The sequence below is a fragment of the Pseudonaja textilis genome, chromosome 5 (assembly GCF_049901715.1).
Source record: "Pseudonaja textilis isolate UNSWEBS1 chromosome 5, rPseTex1.2, whole genome shotgun sequence".
In the NCBI taxonomy this organism is placed as follows: Eukaryota; Metazoa; Chordata; class Lepidosauria; order Squamata; family Elapidae; genus Pseudonaja; species Pseudonaja textilis.
This window is the reverse complement of record NC_141994.1, coordinates 17,899,309-17,917,500: the sequence shown is the minus strand read 5'-3', so window position 1 is coordinate 17,917,500 and position 18,192 is coordinate 17,899,309. Positions and strand designations below refer to the sequence as shown.

At 42.4% G+C, this 18,192-nt stretch overlaps 1 long non-coding RNA gene across 1 annotated transcript; it reads left to right on the top strand.

The window, feature by feature from the left end:
- Window positions 1-13,700: 13,700 nt before the first annotated feature.
- LOC148125551 (uncharacterized) lies at window positions 13,701-18,192 on the top strand. The gene is made up of 4 exons (XR_015743998.1): window positions 13,701-14,112; window positions 17,221-17,302; window positions 17,655-17,981; window positions 18,127-18,192. It is a non-coding gene; the product is annotated as an uncharacterized LOC148125551 (long non-coding RNA).

Below are 18,192 nucleotides of genomic sequence, written 5' to 3'. Positions count from 1 at the left end.
GGATTTACCTCTTCCTTACAAGGTTCTTAAAGTGAATATAAAGCTAAATACAGAGACTTTTCTTGTAGGCTTAATGGGCAAAGACCTTGAAAGAAATAGAACTTTGATGTTATATATGCTGACAGAGGAAGAATACTCTACGCTCAAAAATTAAGGATACTTTCTGAAGCAGCCTGAAAGGTCAAAAACAAAATATGCATTTACCAGAAATCCTCTGACCCCTTTCCTTGCTTCTTATAGAAATATTGTGCAAAACCACAAAATTGCTGAGCTAAGGAACTGGAAGTAAGCATGTTTCAGTGAATAAGGATGGGTCTGGAAAATAACAGATATGTACTTCTCCTTTTTGGTATAGTTTAAGATAAGAAACGTCCCAGGCTAGGCTGAGGTTATGAAATGTATAAAAGTGACGCCTCAGGAAGAGCCAGGGGTTCAGAATTTGCCATGCTAATGCTCTGAACCTTGTGCACAAATAAACCTGTATTCTCCAACCTTTCGTGGTCTCGTGTCCTGATTTGGAAACAGGATCTGCTGCAACATTTAGATTCCCACAATGGATTGTCATCTCCTTGGAGATTCTACTGGCTTTAAAAGTGTTTCTATGCCAGTCAATTGTCAGTTTCTGTCAGTTGATGAGGATCATACATCTAGGATGTCAGCAGGTCTTTTTAAGGGGAGCCTTCCCCATTTTGGAGCCCATTTCTCAGAGGTTTGGGACATTCCATGGAGGAGGGGGCGGAAACAGCCATTTCTTGTCCACTTAGGAAAGGGGAAGGGCGGGGATGGGAGGGTTCTTGAATTACCCTTGAATCAGAGTGATTATGGGAATTAGGCTTTATGTTGGTTCACTTATATTCCTTTTTCTCTCTCTTCTGGGGCTTTTCTCAGGGGTTTCTCCTGCTTTGGAGGGAAAAGGAAGAAGGCGAGGGAGCCAGGGGCTGGCGCTCCAAGTTCTCCAAGCTACCAACTGGAAGGCAGCACCAAGGCTCCTGGGAGAGCATGAGCCACGTTCATGGCGGGTGTGGAGCTGCAGAAAGTGGAGCAATGTGACGAGTGGACGCTTTGGATTGGGCAGTCCGGTCAGGAAGAGTTCTGACTTGCATACAAATTCAAGGAAATGACAGATTTTGGAATCTTAGCCCCTCTTAAGCCTGTTTGCAGATGATACATTATCATTTGCAAATTCCAGTAATACATTAAGAATTAATTGAAAGAATTTGCAGAAGTATCAATGTTAACAGTCCTCAGGGACTTCCATACCTTTCCTTAAAAATTAGGTGAGATAGATAGTATTTTATATACACTCACAGAAAGGAAATTCTGGTAATATTTGGAATTAATATTATTAGGTAAAATCAATCAGCTATTCAATAACAATGGTATCCCAAAGCAGGAAAATTTCTGCGTTGCCGTTTGAGAAATGATGTCTGAATTTAAAAATCAGGAGAAAGAATCTCTCTCCTCCCTCTCTCTCTGCCATTAAACAGAGTTTGTCTAACAATACTTTGGCATGAGGAAATAGGCGTCTGCGCTTAAGCAGAAAAAACACCACGAGCTGACCCTTTTTTTGCAACACCAACAAAAAGACTCCCCACAAATCAAGGTCTACAACCAAAGGGCCATGCCTTCTGTGCCAAAAATGAGAAATAGGCAGCTTTGGTGAGTACTTAGTAGGTTCCCAGAGACCTTGGGCTGGCATTGGTGTGTGTAGAAAAGGTGGAGGTGATGAGCTTTGATAGGATCCCAAAGGAGGCCTGGCATCTCCTTGGGGATTCTACTGGCTTTGCAATAGTTTCTATGCCAGTCAATTGTCAGTTTCTGTCAGTTGATGATGATCAGAGTGAAGATGGCGTCTAGGTCTCTAGGATGTCAGTACGTCTTCATAAAGGCTGCTGGGGTCTGGGGAACCTTCCCCATTTTGTAGCCAATTTCTCAGAGGATTGGGACATTCTGTGGAGGATGGGGGGGGGGGAGGGGAGGAAACAGCCATTTCTTGTCCTCTTAAGAAAGGGGAAACCGGGGTATGTGTATGTGTTCTTGAATTAACCCTGGTTTGTTGAATCAAAGTGATTATGGAAACTAGGCGTTAGTTGGTCCCTTTTCTTACATTCCTTTTTCTCTCTTCTAGGGCATTTTCAGATGTTTTTCCTGCTTTGGAGAGAAAAGGAAGAGGGAGTCAGGGGCTGGTGCTCCAAGTTCTCCAAGCTGCCAACTGGAGCGCAGCACCAAGGCTCCTGGGAGAACATGAGTGACGTTCATTGTGGATGTGAAGTGCCAGAAAGTGGAGTGATGTGGTGAGTGGACCCTTTGGATTGGGCTGCGACCCTGAGAGGGAAAGGGAAGGATTTCCTTCTGGAGTGGATGTCTAGATGCAGGGATATGCAGGACGCACATCTGCATCTTTGAAGATCCAAGGTTGCCCAGAGGGACAGGTCAGAGGCCAAGCTGTTCCTCACCCACTAAGTCCCACCTTCTCCTGCAGCTCCTGCATCTGAATAGACTCCCCACAAGTTCTTCTGCTTCCATTTGGCTCTTAAGGGAACCTTTAAGATGGTTCACCTGCACTGGTTTATATACATTAGCAAGTGGGGAGGGGGTGGATAGAGAGCGGGATTTGCCTGAGGCCTCACTGAGAAGGTCTCTCATGGCCAGGAGAATCCATCAGCTCTGTGAAGCAGGAAAAGATTTTAATAGATGGTTGTGTCTCGAAGGGAAGAAGCACCTGATTTGGGGGGATTTCTTCACCTGGGGGAGACCTAAGACTTTGCTGAGCACCTCCCTCTCCTTTCCCAGATTTCTCTACAAAGGACGTGAAGAACAAGAATCTCTTCACCAAAAGGAACAACGTATGTAGAAAACTGAAGATTTTAAACCCCATCCTCCTAAAACCTCTCTCTTGGGAGAAAAGGGCAGGGAGGCGGGGTTTCTTTTTCCTTTTGTTCCACCTGATGATGGACTAGAGAATCGTGGGGAGGATCTCTTGCTGCTAATTCTTGGGTCAACGGGGCAAGGGAAGACGGGGAATGGCCCTGCAAGACACTTTGGCAATGGTACAGTGGAATTCTTTCTGTCTCTTCCAGCTCACTGAAGTCCAGCAAAGTCCAATGGAAATTGGGTTGGCTGAAAATGAAGATGATTTCTTTAATGGATAACTTTATTACTGATAAAGTAACAAATGAAGGTACCTATGATTGATCATCAATGTTAAATTAAGTGCTGCAGCACCCTGAAGTCCAAATTTACAAGCATTTACAGGGTCCTGTGGTTACACCATCACGTTTTGCAATAGCTTTTGTTGCTTTCTGGGCAATAATAAATAAATCACGAAACACTTCCTTTGGATAATCTGGATTTGAACTCACGACCACATTATTTGATTTACGACCATGTGATTCGCTTAACAACTATTATAAAAACGTTCTTAAAATTAACCAAAATTCCAGACTCAATTATTGTCATAATCTGAGGGTGACCCTTTTGTGGTTTCCAGCAACGTAGCCAAGATGTTAAACTGCAACATCTCTGTATCCTTCAGGTGTTCTCATTTTGTTTGTAGGCATAGGCTTTCCTTCCATTTGCCATCTTCTTTCCTTCATTTGTTTCACCTTTTTTTCCCCACATAGGTGACCTGACTTTGGAGGAGCTGTGACTTTCCGTTTGAAATATAAATGTAAAGAAGGAACTTTCTGTGGACATGCGACAAAGAAAAGCAGTGTTGGAAGTGGATTCACTTCTTTATTACAAGGTTCTTAAAGTGAATATAAAGATAAATTCAGAGACTTTTCTTTTAGGCTAAATGGATAAAGACCTTGAAAGAAATGGAACTTTGATGTTATATATGCTGACAGAGGAAGAATATGCACAAAAATGGAAGGATACTTTGAATCCCACAATGAATGGCTGCAAAAGTTGATGGAGTTAACAAAGACACTAAATTGACTGCTTTGATTAAAGAAAAGAGCACAGTTAATTTTGTTTCAGCATGGAAACCTTTTTTGACTTTATGCTTTGAGGGCCACAGAGGATGAACTTTGTAAGAGTTGGTATATGTTTTTATAGTACTGTTGTACTGGATAAGTATGGGGCTTTTTTGTATTTTAAATTTGCTTTTCAAATGTATGACTAATAATATCCCATAAGCCTCCACTTTCAAGAAAATGCCTTTCTTTCAGAAACCAGGACTGGCAGAAGAGGATTCAAAACACAGCAGATAACAGTTTAATTTTCTGCTGTTCTCAAGCCTCCATGATCAAAGCAAAGATTCTAGCTCAACCTTGGGAAGTGCAGGGAATGTTTTTTATCCAGACATATTTTGATGTTTTTCCTTTGCAAGTGTTTCTTTTACTGAGAATACAATGCTCTTTTCTATGACTATGTTCACATATTATTAGATGCTTTAATTCATGTGATGTAACTGGACAGATGACTATTTCTAAACCAATGAACTTTTGCTTTGAAGTTCTTTGTTGTGATAATATAAAAGTCAATGTAAATCATTTTAGCCAGGTTCCCCCTTCCCATAGGGACTCCCCCACTTTATCAAAGTCCTCTAATACAATGCTTTTAAATCATTTTCCGATTCTTTTGCCTATTGGAAAACAAGGTAGAACAAGGCAAAACCTAGAGCGAATTTTGACCAACAGCATGAGGTAGAACAAAATGTAACTTTGATTTTGGATTTTGCTGTTAGATAGTCTGTTGTTGTTTAGAAATGGCTAGTGTCACTGTTCCGATTCTTGAAAACCAAGAAACAGAAATAAAAGGTTCAATTAAATGCTTTTAATTCTGGCAGGCCTGGAACCACCAGCACACAGCCACCAACTCCAAGGCAGCAATAACCGTTGCTGCTTTCCTGCCTATTTAACCCCACCCCCTGCATGCGCCTGCCCCACCCACATGGCTGCTGTACTTCTAGAGAGGCCTGGAATCTTTCTGTTGGGCCTAATTCTTTCTTCTGTTGCTGGCTTGCTCTCCAGCTGATTGTTGGCTGGCTGCTTCTTCGTTGTCTACCTCCCATGCCATGAATCTACTGTTTTTCATTATCCCTGTAAGCCTTCTCCCACAAATGGCAACCCCAGTCCATCGGAGGCTCACTGTAGATATTTTATATAAAAGTAAAAGTACATCCTCAGCCTGTGTGTGTGTAGAACATTGAATCTAGAGTAAAAAGGCTTGCAAGGGTCCTTGGATGTCTTCTAGTCCAGCCTTCTGCTCAGCTGAGCTCTAGTGGACTTCCTCCTAGTGAATGAACTTGGAAAGAGGTGAAAGAGATGCTTCTAGGCACTCCAACCTGCAACTGCATCATCTGGAAGCAGGGAAGAATGATGGCCCAACAGAGGTTCTTCTCTTCTGCACCAGATTATCACCAGATGCCTTCAAAAGGAGCCACAGGCCAGATTCTTCCTTGCAATAGGAAGACCATGATACATCATCCAGCCCTCCACCCCCAGGAGTCCTCAGTGTACAAGTTTGTTTAGTGACCATTTGAAATTACAGTGGCACTGAAAAGAGTGGCTTATGACCGCTTTTCACAGTTATGACCATTGCAGCCTCTCCATGGTCCCATGATCAAAATTCAGACACTTCACAACTGGCTTATACTTATGAAAGTTGCACTGTCCCAGAGTCATGCAACTTTTCCAGCTAGCTGGCTTCGGTCAATCAAAATCAATGGAGAAAGCCAGTTTGGCTTAACAATCACACTATTCACTTCACAACTTATGACTCACTGAACAACCATAGCAAAGGGGTCATGAAATGGGATATGACTCATTTAACAACTGTCCTGCTCAGCAGTTTTGTGCTCTGTTGTCATGAATTGATGTCTATGTTTAAAGCATTTTTTAATATAGAACAGGGTGTACCTAGGTGTCTGGAAGCTGTCCGTGTGTCATAAACTCATGAATTCTTTGCAGATAGTTGTCAACTTATGACGGTCACTTAGCAACCATTCAAAGCTACGATGGAGCCCAGAGCTATCTATGACCCAGATTCAGAGTTCTGAGGGCTGTACCCCCACTCATGGTCCAGCAAAAAATGGACTTAATGACCATGGCATTTGCTTTATGACTGCCACATTCACTTAAACACCACCACAAGAAGAGTTGTAAAATTGGTCAAGGTCCTTGATGATTTGCTTAATGATCGTCAGTATACAATACCCTAATTGCAAGCTCAATAACAGTTGAAAGTGGAAGACTGCTTGCTTTGATTACTTTATTAAACTTCTATCCTGACTTTCTGTCCAGAATTTCATGGTGGTATTTGTGACACTCCCTCCTCCAATTTTCCCCCAATACAGAAATTCTGAAAAGTAGATTGGAGTTGACAAATGAATTGGCCCAAAGTCACTTTGGATCATGCCAGACAAAAACTATCGCATTCTTTGACACAGTGACTAAGTTAGCCGACCACCCAAATCTGTCAATCTGTGATTATATGATTCTGAAAACAATATGGAACATTTTTGTCACCAGTGCTGAATCTTTTATGGGTTTAAAGCCCATGTCAGTGTATTTAAAGCCATTGTCAGTGTATACAATTACAGTGCCAGTATATATACCGGTGTAATATTATATATTACTCATTTGGAGTTAGGGATTTCTTTATTTATTGAGATGTATTCTGTATTCTTGGGTGGGCTGCACCAAGGAAGGCTCATTCAATTTCTTTGAATACATATTGCACGTTGACAATAAAGGTTTGAACTTGAACTTGTCTTCTCTGGGTCCTTCTCTGGCCTGCTGAGCCCTTTGCTGCCCCTCTGGCCCAGCTTTCAGGCTGAGCCCTGCCATTTTCCTTTTACTAATAATATGTAGCCAAACAGCAAGGCTAACAAAAGATACAAGGCCTAAAAGGGAGCCATCTTTGAAATGGCTGAAGAATTGAGGCCTGGAGGGAAGAATCCAGGAGCCCAGCAGCGAAGTAGAAAATGCCTCATTTGAGGGCAAGAAAGTTGACCTGATTTAAAAAATGAGGTGAAGGACCTTCAAGGAGAGTTAAAGGAAGAAGGGGATGAATCAGCCCCTTGGATTCGGAAGGGCTTGGCAGGGACAACCAAAGAAGGGAATCAGCTGAGGAAAAAGGCTTGACTCATCTGGCTTCTGAGCCTTCCCAGACCACTGACTGAGGGGCTGATGCTCTGTGGGGAAACGAGCTCCATCTGGCAAAAGCCCAGAAAGCCATAACAGACATTAGATTGGATCTGGCCGAGATGCAGGATCAGGGCAAAAAATAAATAAATGGAGAATTAGAGGAATCGGGGAAAAAACAGAAAAAGCTACTTTAATAGGTATCTCAAGATAGAACAAGTGCTGCCTGAGGCAAGAAAGCTTCTGGATGACTTTCGACCAGTTACTCTCCCTCAGTCCAACCCACTTCACAGGGTTGTTGTTATTGGCAAAATAAGAGGGGGAAGGATGATTATTCACTTCCTTGAATTATTTATAAAAATAATAAACTTGTGTTTAAAAACACTTTAAAAAAACCCTTGGTAAGTTTTTTTTGTCAACACGAAAGATCAAATATCTCCTAGTTGGGGTTTTAAATATACCCACAGAAAGTGATTTTTTGATATCTGAACTTAATATTATTAGAACATTGTCCAACGATTTAGTAATAATTTCACCTCAATGTGGAAAAAATAAAATGAAAATCTGGGATAAATATATATGTAAATATTCTGGATCAAATTGTGGCAGTTAAACAGATGGCTCTTTCAAAATTAAATGTTTGATTTCAAACTCTTCCAGAAGTCTCACATGAAATATTAAGGCAAAAAAGGGTGTTTTTTTGTTTCAAAACTATGCAATAAAAACTGAAAAGGAAAAGCTCACATCTACCTCAGATACCTCAGAAACAGATGGACTTAGCCTTAGGGCGTCCATCTTGTCCCTCTTTTCTTCAGGGGCTTTTTTCAAAGTTTTTTTTCCTTTGGGGAGGAAGAATGGGGGAAGAGGCTGGCTGTACAAGGCATACATGAGCTTATGTTCAAAATTGTCCAGAGGAGGAACAAAATAATGACTGAAAGACCTGTGGAGCATCATGGTTGGCAGGCATTTTGCCCTGAGATGGGGGAAGTGAGAGGGGAGGAAGGTCTTCAGGACTGGGCTCCTTTATGGCAATCTATACAGAAAGATCATCTCTCAATTCATGGTGGCCCAGAGCCCAGGCCAACTTTTTTGGATCCACTAAGAACCCACAGAGAACGGGCTTCCAAAATTCAGTTTAATAGCAGGAGAGAGGATGCATCAGTCAGTCTAGCTGAATGGAGCTTCCACATTCAGACAGTCCACCTCCAAAAAGCTTGTCCTCCTTGGCAGCAAAATGGGCTGTTTTTATTATTTTAGGGGGTGGCTTCTCAAAGACATTGGCCCAGTATTGCTGTGAGGTTGAAATGCTAGACCAGGTGATCACTCACAATCACCTCATGCTTAAAGGTAAGGAGGCCTGGAATCTCCATGGAAACTCCAGGGCCTCTATGTCCTCATCCCTCCAGCTCTGAGCTTCTCTCAAGTTAAACCCTTTCCTCAGAGAGTGAAAAATTCAAGGTGCAAGCTGGATTTTTCAAGGACTGCTGGACTCTGGGGAACCTTCCCAGGGGTAAAATTCAATTTTTTTCCCCTACTGGCTCTGTGGGCGTGGCTGTGGGCGTGGCTTGGTATACTAGTAACAAAAACTAGGGGTGATTTTTTAAAAAAACGATTCAAATGGTCCCTACCACATCTCCCAAGGTGGGCTGGGGTGGTTGAATTTCACCCCTGAACCTTCCCCATCTCAGAGGATTGGGATGTTCCAAGGAGGGAAAACACCGACTTGTTTTTGGTCCTCTTAGGAAAGGGAAATGGGACAAATTTATTCGAGGAATTTTATTTTTTTATTCCTTATTGGTGTTAAAACATTGGTTACTATACAGATTATTTCATTAACACATGGCATCATTAGCCTCTGAAACTTGAATGCTCCAACAGAGGATGTTTTTAAGAAGAGATTGGACAACCATTTGTCTGAAATGGTATAGGGCAGGGGTCTTCAAACTTGGCAGCTTTAAGACTTGTGGACTTCAACTCCCAGAATTCCTCCAATCATGTTAGCTCAGGGATTCTGGGAGTTGAAGTCCACAAGTCTTAAACTTGCCAAGTTTGAAGACCCTTGGTATATGTTGTGGTCCACTGGCAGCCTCCAGAGATGGCAGCAGAATCAGTCAGTGGGGAAGAACAAGGGCCAGTCTGGGAGTCTGGGGAGGACTCAGACAAGGGTCCTGCACCTGACACAGAGATGGGGCCAGGGCCATCTGAGAGTTATGTGCTGACTCCAGAGCCTCCAAAATCTGAAAGCAGCAAGGCAGAGGAACAAGGGGAGCCTATTCTCAGTGCACTATGCACAAAGCTGCCAGAAGGCAAGAGCAGTTAAGACAAAAGGGGTGACTTGGAAGTAAGGCTGGGAGGTGATTGCCCCTCCCATAAGATTATAAAGGAAGTGCAAAGGGACAGGAACCTTTGCAGGAAGCAACATCATTCACTCTTTTCAGATTAAACCTTGAAGGTGTGTGGACCTTGTACTTCATTTGACTTTTTCAGTTAATTTGGCACTTTAGTTGTTGGCAGCAATTCAAAGGAGATAAAGGTTGGTGCTTATCTCGAGAGACTGTTTGGGACTCATTACGGGCTGGGAATGAGCATAATTCCCAGTGTTGAAATAAAAAGTGAGCTGTTTGGACTAAGCATGTGCTTAATTACGGTCTCAGGAAGTCCTGGTCAGAACACAACAGGGTGCTGGCTCCTCTCCTAGAAACTGCTCGAGCAGCCCATGCCACTGCAGCCCATGCCGCCACTGCTGCCAAGAAAAGCTCCCACAGCCCTCTCCATCCCCTCTTCTGTGAAATTGTTTTCTCCCACTCCCACTCCCACTGGTGGTCAAATTCAAAAGGAATTCCCAGCTGAGAATCGCTGCTGTAGATTGGTTGATTCAGGGAATATACATTTCTTTAGTGTTAACTAATAGTTAGCTATTTTTGGTACAGGATTAGATTTGTATTGGATGCCTCTTTTTTTTTTTCATTTTGTTTTTGTAGACTCAGTCTTGAATACCCAAAAATGAGTGCAGCAGAAAAAGCAAAGATAGTGGAAGATCATTCCAAGAGGCCTGGACAGAGTCATTTGGAGTGATTGAATGCAGTGGGAAAGTGTTACTATTCTGTGTAATGAAAGTGTTGTGTGTTTCACATCTAGTGTCAAACAGCACTTTGAGACCAACCACAAAAGTGTTGAACTTGGCGTAACCGAGTTTATTGAACAGAAATTGAAAAAATATCATTCCCAGTCTCTTAGTTTTCCAACTATCTTTCCAGAACAAATCATCTGATAGTTGCTAGTTTTCACATTTCTCTGTGCATAGCAAAACATGGTAAGCCCCTCTCGGATGGAGATATTATCAAAATAACCATGTTGTCTGGGAGTAATTCTCTTTCATGATTTCCCAAACAGGGATAAAATTATTAAACGCATCTCTGAGATGCCACTTAGCAGAGTCCAGTGCATGGCAAGTGATGTTAGTCAGCAGCTCCCCACTGACTTACAAACGGCAGCCTATTACTCCATGTGCTTGGTTGAAAGCACAGTTGTAAATAATCATGCAAGGCTAGCAGTAATGTTGTGTTATGCTGTTGGTGGCATCATGAGAGAAGAGCTGGTGAAACTGGTGTCTTTGCCTGAAAGAACACAAGGGATAGATTTCTACAATGCTGTGATGCAGACTTTTCTGTCACAAGACGTAAGACCAGAAAAAGTGGTTTCCAGTGATGGGGCACCTTCTATGGCAGGGCAACATCTGGTTTCATACAGTTGTTTGTTACAGAAGCAAAGCATAAAGTCTTTGAGTTATATCAAATCTGACACCAAAAAAGAGACTAACAGATGACCTGAGTGCTGCATGTGTTGCTCTCAAACTTATAAAGGATGAGCCAAGGGTAGAAAAATTATCAGCGTGCATACAACAGCAAAAGTCACATTAATCAAGAACATGCCAAATGCAAACTTTTACTTTTCAATAAAAAGTTGTTTGTATCACTGAAAGCGCTCTTATTTTGCTTTTTTTTTTCCAGAGAAAAAACGTTAATCACAAGTGAGTTGTTTTTCCTAAACTAAAACCTCATTATTCAGGTTAAATTGCCATGTTGACACTTTGTGATAAATAAGTGGGTTTTGGGTTGCAGTTTGGGCACTCGGTCTCTAAAAGGTTCGTCATCACTGGCGTAGACATTTTGGTGAGGTACCAATATTTATTACTGTAAGGAGTCCCAGACCACTCCTGAGTGAAGGAGTGGAACGTCTGGAAGTTTGAACTGAGATTACAGAATGTGAGGCAACTGGCAGTTGGAACAGAGTTCTTTTCAGGTGGGGAGGGGGAGTAGAACTCCTTAGTATCAGAGCACGTTAATTACTGTATAAAAAATACTAATGATTGAAAAATTTCAAAATTTCTTAGCACCTAGAAGCCAAGAAGAATATACGTGCCAAATTTCAAGTTTGTAGGCTTTACGGTTCTGGAGATTTTGTGATGAGTGAGTGCTACTTGGCTTTTATATACGTATATAGAGATTCAACTTTTCTGTTTCACTTCATTGATACAGAACCCAGTGGAGTCCAACCCAAAGATCAATCAGTCAATTTGGTGGAAATATTTTACATGTTTTCCAGTTTTAAATGCATCAAGGAAGAAGCAAGGGATCAGGCAGCTTGCCTCCTCATCAGAAACTATTAAGTGGTACCAAAGAAAAGAAAGCAGCCATATCAGCAATGAGAAGTTTCTTCTTGGCCAGAGTGGTGATCGTAGGTTGAACCTGCCAGTTTTCCTCTAGAAATTCAATTTGATCTCTTTGCTTCCACATTTCTGTTGGAATAATGAATTGACCTCATCAAAATGTTTAAAAAATTGTCAGTCTGTTCAAGTATGTCCCAACAAAAAAGTAGCTTCTTCATTCCAATATATGTAGATTTCTCTTTTTCAAATTTCAACAATGAAAGCTTGCGTAAGTTGCTATGTGGTCTTTCTTAGACATGACATTAAAGATACAAGCAAGGAAGCCCTCTGTTGCTCTTTCAATTAGGTAGCCCATTTAGGTGCTCATAATATTTAAAATGTTTAGTAATAGATATCCTGAAAGTAATTAGAGTGTTGTTATAACGTATTCCTCAGCTACAGTTTGTTCTTTATGGACGTGCTGAATTATTATTGTACTTGCTCTGCATTTTGAGCTTCAAATTACAAAATTAGACACAGCTAGAACAGGCAGAAAGTTGTTGTGATAACTCTCACTGAAGTGGGTGGCTTAATAGAGCTTCAGTACTAAGGGGCAGTGTACCTTAGAAGATGTAGATCCCTTTTGAAAAAAAAAAGAACAGTCTGATTCTTTGGCTTTCTGAAAAAGCAGAATCCCTGAACTTTGGAATTTGTTTAAGAGGGTCCCATGATTTGGGGCTCAGCTTCATTAAGCCATACATGTTTCTTGCGTAGAATCTGTTAAAACATTTTTGGGGGGTTTCTTGCCTGCACTGCTATAGGAAATGATGTCTGAATTTAAAAACCTAGGGCAGAGAGTTTGTCTCCTGTCTCTTTCATTAAACACAGCATTATCTAATAATACTTTGGTATTCAGAATAAGGTGTCTGCACCTAAGCAGAAAGAACAGCCTATATAGGATGTTGAGATTTTTTAAAAAGACCAAAAACCAGAATGACAACACAAAGGGAATAGGACTGAACGCTGACCAAGGTATGCATCAGTGAATCTTGCTCAGTTAGCTAGCTTAGAGGAGCTTCCATATAAAGAGGCAGTCTACAATCAGAGCCATGCCTTCTGTGCCAAAAAACAATAGCTTTGATGTTTTGTTAGTAGGTTCCAAAAGGGCTGGCATTGGTGTGTGTAGAAAAGGTAAGCTTTGATAGGATCCAAGGGAGCTCTGTTGTCTTCTTGGGAATTCTAATGGCTTGACGTCATCCACCAAGCTCAACTGTCAGCTACTGTCAGTTGTAAATTGATCAGAGTGAAGATGGCTTCCAGGATGTAAATAGGTCTTCATAAAAGCTGCTTGGCTCTAGGGAACCTTCCTCATTCTGCAACCAACTTCTCAGAGGATTGGGACATTCCAGTGTTGGGAGCAGCCATTTGTTGTCCTCTTAGGAAAAGGAAACTTGGGCTGCAAAGAGGAGCCTGATTTTGGGAGTGGGGGAGTGTCTTCATCTTGGGGAGACCCAAAACTTTGCTGAGAACCTGCCTCCCATTCCCAGATTTTCCCAAAAACAACACATTCAGAAAGAAGATTCTCGTCATGAAAAAGGACATTGAAAAAGAAGAGAATATACGTCAAGCTGCCTGCCGTAGAATAGACCAACAGAAGAGCCAGAAATTATAGGAAGAGGTTCAGGAGTGGATGAAGCAGACCAACCAGTTAGGTGCCCCTTGGAATTAGAGGGTCCCATTAGCTAAGCTTTTCTCCCATGTGTGAATCCCAGTCTCAGGGGGGCACAATATATTCCCTGGGATAGAGAGAAACTCAGAAGGGTTTTTCAACCTTCATTTCTGAAAGGGAGAACCCAGGGGATTCTGGAGGCAAAATACCCCCCAGACTCCCACACTTAGACCGACTCTTTCCCATTGCAGCAGGAGTACAGCGTCGTCCAGGGCTTCTCTTTCATCACCACTCTGTTTTAGCTGAAGCAGAGCGGGCAAATGTCAGTCCCAAAGCCAAGAAACAGGAACCTCTACAGCCTTGCTGTCTTGGGAGGGAGGCAGGTGGCAATTGAAGGCAACTAAAGCAGGACAGAGAGACAGGAGCAGTGGAGGGAGGAGAGAAAAGCTGCCCCTAGACTGTCAACATGCGGCCTGTGCAAAGGGTCCTTAACTTGGGGCTCAGTTTCCTTTCTACTGACAGGGAAGCTGGAGGAAAAGAGCAGGTCAACAGGGGCTGGGAAAAAGAAAAAGGGAAGGGCTGGAGCAGCCTGGCTGACTTTCCCCTCTCTCCACTCTTGTTCCCTGCCAGACTCTGATGGAGGACAACAATTTAAGCAGCTTCACAACAGGACTAGCTGCATTACTTGCTATTTATGACGTCAGGTCAGCCTTTTCTTCCTTTTGCCTGCTATTCTCTTGGGAAAAATGAACCCGAGGGCTGTTACCCAAGATGGGCACTGATGCCTCTTCGTTCCTTTGATCTCACAGCAAGGTTCCCCCAGCCATGTGCCCACATTGAGCCTCCCCTCCTGGAGATCTCTGGGTTCATGTGGTCGTCCTCCATGTAAAAAGGAGACAAGAATGTTTCAGAGGTACCAGCAACTCAGCAACTTTTCTGGGACTTCCTTTCTGGTATTGGAACAGCTGGGAAAACGTTCCACACGTCATCATCATCATGTCTTTCGTTTCAGGGAGAGAAGTTGTTGCTGGAGGAGGCTTTTGGCCTCACGCTCCGAGGCCTTCTTCAGCAGTCTGCAACAACGGGGCATTTAATTTTTATTGTGAAGGGAAGGGTGTTAAGTCTTAAAGTCCCAGGGGAGCTTGAAGGAAAATTGGGCCGGTACAAACATGCACTGAATTGGGTGCTAAAACTCCAGTAAAATGCTCCACTGGGAACAATCTAAGTGAGGGATTGTTTTTGAGGACAGGCATCAAGTAGCATGGGAATTGGGCTTGTCACAGGAGCTGTTTCCCTTCATGCCAGGACCTCTTCACAAAGAGGCATCTTTAACTGTAATGCCAGAATTGCAGATGAAAGACCAAAAGTGTTTATAGGACTCTTTGCTTGAAATGCCATCCCAAAGCATCCTCCTTCCAAAGAGGCTGGGATATAAGAAGCTGAGAGTTCCTAGTGAGTGGGCACCTTTAAAGGCCTATAGAACCTACTGTAAATTGCACATGTGTTTTGATGATGAGATTCCTGAGAATAGGAAGTTCTCAGCAAAGATTTTTGGGTTTTTTTGCTCCAATTCCACAGCACTTTTGAGGAACACAGCTGGCAATGCTTCTCATTTGCCTGGAACCAGCTGCTCTACTGTGGGACCATCAAACTAGGATAAACATATGTAGCAAACTGAAAAGAACATTGTAAACTTTGGGTCCCCCACTGTTTTTGGGACACCAACACTGTAAAACCTCTCCTTGAGAAAAGGGCATTGAAGCAGGGGTTCTTTTTCCTTTTGTTTCATTTGATGGTGGACTAAGGAATCCCTGGACAGGATGTCTTGCGGCTATAATTTGTATTTATGGGCCCAAGGGGAGATCGGGAATGGCTCTGCAAGATACTTCGACAACAGTACAATGGACTTCTGACTGTTTCAACTTACTGAAGTCCAGCATACATTTCCACAATTTCCAGTGGAAGTTGGGCTAGCTGAAAATGAGGATAGTTTCATTAATGAAGGTAACTTTTTTTTTGGAACATCAAAGGTGTGTTTGTCTCACCCTTTTTCCCATGCAGGTGATCTAACAGTAGAGGAGCTGTGAGGTCTTGACCCCTACCACCATTTACCCAAGGATGGATACGGAAGATTGGATGAAAAGTACTTCCACTCTATCTCAAGGAAAGTCCCTTGATTTGTCCCATCTACAACTTTCAATTATTACATGTAAATGTTGTAGTTGCTCTGTTCTACTCTTCTGACCTTAAAATACAGTAAATCCTGATATTTGTGCTTTTAAATCCTTGGATCATCCTCATTGCTTCAAGAATGGACCTTTCTGTATTGAACTGCTTCCTTGAACTTCTTCCTGCCCACCGTCATATAGCCAAGGATGAACAATGGATGAAAAGGACTTCGACTCTATCTCAAGGAAAGTCCCTTCGTTTCTCCCATCTACAACTTTCAATTATTAAACATATTTTTTGTATTTGTTCTGTCCTTCTCTTCTGACCTTAAAATACGGAAAATTCTGATATGTTTGCTTTTAGATCCATCAGCGATTTGAAGAAAGGAGGTCTCCGCTACAGATCTCCATCTTTGATGTTTGAGGATGGCACTGAGGCTTTATTATGTTGCATGTTAGTGGTGTGGAGGGTTTTGTGTTTCTGCAAATCTGGGGTTTTCCTCTATCAAGCATGTGGTTGAATGCTGCTTTTTGCCATGTGATTTGGGACACACGTGGTGCCTGGAACACACCTGCTTCCTTCAACTGATGGTGACTGAACACCCACTTTCGAGGCTGGAGGAAAGATCAAAGACCCTGCAATTGAATGGACTCCACTGATGGATTGACTAGGAGATTTGATGGCAAAGGCTGACACCTTCCTGTTGTGATTGGAAGGATTGGTACTGTTAGGAACTTTGAATCTGATGACTGTTAGATCGTGGATTGACGTCAGAGCCAGGGAACGTTGATCTGAAGGGCAAGCCAGTTAATTAGCACGTTGCCTTAATGGGTATAAAAGGACACAGCTGAGCTGGTGCCTTTTGCCAGAAACAAAATGTCTATTTTGAATGAGGACGTTACTGCAAAGAGATCTCTGTTTGTTTGAATTTTGAAGGGGAGTTCTAACCGTTTCTGCCAGTCGTTATCTTGTTATTTTCCTTCAGTTTGATTTGATTGTGAAACGGCTGCTTTGTGTTTGTTCATTTGAATCTCCAAGAGGAGACATAACACCTTCCAGTTGCTGTTTCTTGTATCTATGGGACATTTATATGGCCTGTTATATGCCACGCATTTAAGGCAAGCCCAAGATGAAGAGAACAGAATTTCATTAAAAGACTATATTAACAATCTTGCAAGTCTTAAAAAGTTCCCATCATTGGTTTTCACAACTGCATCCATTACGGCAGTGGCTTCCTATGTTTCTTCATCGGACTGTTCAGTGACTGGGGGCTCCTCCTACTATCTTTTTTGTCCCAATTCCATAGCACTTTGAGGAAAATGGCCGGCAATGCTTCTCGTCTGCCTGGAACCAGCTACTCTCCTGTAGGAACCATCAAACTAGGATCACCGTATATAGCAAAATGAAAAGAACTTTGGGTCCTCCACTGTTTTTGGGACCCCGTCCTCATAAAACCTCACTCTTGGGAGGAAAGGGCAGGCAGACAGGAGTCCTTTTTCCTATCATTTCATTTGATGGTGGACTAAGGAATCCCTGGATGTCTCGTGGCTAATACTTGTACTGATGGGCCGAAGGGAAGATGGGAAATGGCTCTGCCAGACACTTTGGCCACAGTATGATGGACTTCTTTGTGTCTCTTCTAGGTCACCGAAGCCCAGTAGGCGTTTCCACAATTTCCAGTGGAAATTGCGCTGGCTGAAAATGAGAACAGATTCATTAATGAAGGTAACTTTCTTTGGAAACATTAAGGTGTGTGCATGTGCGTGTGAAGGTATCATCACATGAAAGACAAGCTCCCGCATTGTATCCCAAGTTGGGTTCATGACCGGATTATTTGCTTTAGGACCAGGTGATTCACTTAACAACTATTATAAAAATGATCTTAAAATTTGACCAAAATTCTGGATTCAATGTTGTCGTAATTGTTGTAACTTGAGGACGACCTGTTTGTGGTTTCTAGGAGTGTAGCCAAGAGATCAAATTGCAACATCTCTGTATCCCTCAGGTGTTCTCACTTTGTTGATAGGCAAAGGCTTCCCTTCTTTCCTTTATTTTTTTCCCCTTCTTCCCCATGCAGGTGACGTAACAGTAGAGGAGCTGTGACTTCTTCCTCCCCGCCACTGTATAGCCAAGGATGAACAATGGATGAAAAGGACTTCGACTCTATCTCAAGGAAAGTCCCTTCGTTTCTCCCATCTACAATTTTCAGTTATTAAACATAATGTTTGTATTTGCTCTGTCCTTCTCTTCTGACCTTAAAATACAGAAAATTCTGATATGTTTGCTTTTAGATCCATGCAACATCAGCGATTTGAAGAAAGGAGGTCTCCGCTACAGATCTCCACCTTTGATGTTTGAGGATGGCGCCGAGGCTATGCGGCTTGTGGAACAGATGCAAACTGTGGTCAGTTTTATTGTGCCGCAGCATGTTGGTGGTGTGGAGGGCTGGACTAAGAGACGCTTGCGTTTCTACAAATCTGGTTTTTTTCCCCTCTATCAAGCATATGGTTGAAACTGCTTTTTGTCATGTGGTTTGTCTCTCTTTTTAGGCCGTGCAGCAGGTTGGGACAGGAATGAACGTGGTGCCTGTAACTCACCTGCTTTCTTCGACTGTT